Genomic DNA, 3224 nt, shown 5'->3' with positions numbered 1-3224 from the left:
ATGGAAATTGTACGGTTTGCCTTCAAGTGGTGCAATGAATGTGGAAATTTCGAATCAAGTGAGCAATGAAAGCGTGCGTTGGGCTAGCTCAATACAACGAATCGGAATGAAAGCATTCATACCATGCGAAAGAAATGTGTGCAAAAGTACATAGGACTGATACAAGCGATTATTGTGTATATGATTTGGGTTTGTGTCAAGCTAGTGCATAAAATTGTGTAAATGCCTAGTTGAAAATCATATATGAAATAATTCTGGTTGATCCTGCCAGTAGTTATATGCTTGTCTCAAAGATTAAGCCATGCATGTCTAAGTACATACTAAAATAAGGTTAAACCGCATAAGGCTCATTATATCAGTTATGGTTTTTTAGATCGTATTCACAGTTACTTGGATAACTGTGGTAATTCTAGAGCTAATACATGCACTTAAGGGAATTTTAAACGATTCCTGCTTTTATTAGATAAAAACCAATGGGGTTGACTTCGGTCTTCTCAAAAAAATGGTTGAACTCTGGATAATTTGTTGATCGCATGGTCTTCGTACCGGCGACGGATCTTTCAAATGTCTGCCCTATCAACTATTGAAGGTAGTGTCTTGGACTACCTTGGTTGCAACGGGTAACGGGGAATCAGGGTTCGATTCCGGAGAGGGAGCCTGAGAAACGGCTACCACATCTAAGGAAGGCAGCAGGCGCGTAAATTACCCACTCCCGGCACGGGGAGGTAGTGACGAAAAATAACAATACAAGACTCACATCCGAGGCCTTGTAATTGGAATGAGTACACTTTAAATCCTTTAACAAGGATCAATTGGAGGGCAAGTCTGGTGCCAGCAGCCGCGGTAATTCCAGCTCCAATAGCGTATATTAAAGTTGTTGCGGTTAAAACGTTCGTAGTTGAACTTGTGTTCCGCACAGGCAGTACCTACAACTAGGTCACTAGTACGGTACTTTGTCTTTTCACATCCGTGGAAAAAGTGCGTGAACGTATTATCGGCGTGTTCATCTTTCGGGATGTTCACTTAAGCTCATTTCAGTGCTCTTCATCGAGTGTTGTTGTGGGCCGATACAAATTACTTTGAACAAATTAGAGTGCTTAAAGCAGGCTTGTAATGCCTGAATATTTTGTGCATGGAATAATGTAATAGGACATCTGTTCTACTTTCATTGGTTTTTTAGATCAAGATGTAATGATTAATGGAGGCAATTGGGGGCATTAGTATTACAACGCGAGAGGTGAAATTCTTAGACCGTAGTAAGACTAACTAAAGCGAAAGCATTTGCCAAAGGTGTTTTCATTTAATCAAGAACGAAAGTTAGAGGTTCGAAGGCGATCAGATACCGCCCTAGTTCTAACCATAAACGATGTCAGCTAGCAATTGGGTGGAGCTACTACTATGGCTCTCTCAGGCGCTTCTCGGGAAACCAAAGCTTTTGGGCTCCGGGGGAAGTATGGTTGCAAAGCTGAAACTTAAAGGAATTGACGGAAGGGCACCACCAGGAGTGGAGCCTGCGGCTTAATTTGACTCAACACGGGAAAACTTACCAGGTCCGAACATAAATGTGTAAGACAGATTGATAGCTCTTTCTCAAATCTATGGGTGGTGGTGCATGGCCGTTCTTAGTTCGTGGAGTGATTTGTCTGGTTAATTCCGATAACGAACGAGACTCAAATATATTAAATAGATGCATTCAGGATTATGGTGTTGAAGTTTGCACAACTGGTTTTATCATGTAATGTGTTCGCATGTTTGGGTGAAATTATGTGGTGTAAATGGAGTCATACCTGTTTGTTTGTTTAAATACAAAATAGACACTTAGCTTCTTAAATGGACAAATTGTGTCTAACAATAATGAGATTGAGCAATAACAGGTCTGTGATGCCCTTAGATGTCCTGGGCTGCACGCGCGCTACAATGAAGATATCAACGTGTATTTCCTAGGCCTAGAGGTTCGGGTAAACCGTTGAACCATCTTCTTGCTTGGGATTGTGGACTGAAACTGTTCACATGAACCTGGAATTCCCAGTAAGTGTGAGTCATTAACTCGCATTGATTACGTCCCTGCCCTTTGTACACACCGCCCGTCGCTACTACCGATTGAATTGTTTAGTGAGGTCTCCGGACGTGATCGCTGCGACGCCTCGTTGTGTTGCAGATTTGTTTCACAAAAGTTGACCGAACTTGGTTATTTAGAGGAAGTAAAAGTCGTAACAAGGTTTCCGTAGGTGAACCTGCGGAAGGATCATTAATGTAATAATCATTTTACATTTATATGATTGGGGTTTGTGTTTGTGTTTGTGTTTGTGTTTGTGTTGTGTTATAATATTATATAAATGTCTATCTAAACCGACAAGGTATATGATCACACATTTGTATTACGAATACGAGCCAATACGCTTTGAAACGTTTACGTATTGCATGAATTAATGAGATACTAGCATGTAAAATGTATGAAAATGTTCGAAAGAACGGAATATATTGAATCCATAGTACTTTATATACAAATATGTAGTTACAAACTAACTATTTGCAAAGTTAATGATTTTCGCTATGTGATTTCAAAAAATTTCTATTTTTCATACAATATGTATAACGCAAATGCGCGTTTATCTCATGTTCATTGAGTATTCTTGCGATATATAGTGTCATATATATGGTTTGATAGACTTTACTTTATTTATTTTATTTCATTCGAAATAAAATATGAACGAATATCATCCATGTAAATGTTGCATGCGCTATTATAACAGCGTAATGTAAAATAAATAAATAAATTTACCCTAAGCGGGGGATCACTTGGTTCGTGGGTCGATGAAGAACGCAGCAAACTGCGAGAATTTATGTGAACTGCAGGACACATGAACATCGACATTTTGAACGCATATTGCGGTTTATACTGACAAGTTTCTTAACTGAAGCTGTATAGACCACACATGGTTGAGGGTTGTATTATTATGCCAATTGAATTTGTTTTTCCATAGTTAAGCTATGGAAAACAATAATGAAGTGTTGTTATGCTTAAGTGTACATAACATCCTTTGAAAACATTATGATCTTCATTGATCAAAATGCACTTTGATTGTTTACCGTGATTTGGTGACTAAAGTATAGCAACATACATATGTAAAAGTATGATATTTTCATTTTGTTGATATTTTTGCAACATATTTTACACTAAAATCGAAAAACGTGTGACATTCATTGAAGCGTAAGCGCATTTT

At 38.4% G+C, this 3224-nt stretch overlaps 2 non-coding genes across 2 annotated transcripts; both read left to right on the top strand.

Moving 5' to 3' along the window:
- The first annotated feature begins 251 nt into the window (after nt 1-251).
- LOC128882386 (small subunit ribosomal RNA) lies at nt 252-2251 on the top strand. Its single transcript, XR_008458385.1, has one exon. It is a non-coding gene; the product is annotated as a small subunit ribosomal RNA (ribosomal RNA).
- A 528-nt stretch (nt 2252-2779) lies between these two features.
- On the top strand, nt 2780-2950 carry LOC128882385 (5.8S ribosomal RNA). The gene has a single exon (XR_008458384.1). It is a non-coding gene; the product is annotated as a 5.8S ribosomal RNA (ribosomal RNA).
- Nucleotides 2951-3224: the final 274 nt, after the last annotated feature.

This window comes from Hylaeus volcanicus, unplaced genomic scaffold, assembly GCF_026283585.1.
Source record: "Hylaeus volcanicus isolate JK05 unplaced genomic scaffold, UHH_iyHylVolc1.0_haploid 11369, whole genome shotgun sequence".
Lineage (NCBI taxonomy): Eukaryota > Metazoa > Arthropoda > Insecta > Hymenoptera > Colletidae > Hylaeus > Hylaeus volcanicus.
Note: the sequence above shows the minus strand (reverse complement) of the source record. Positions and strands in the feature narration are given on the sequence as shown.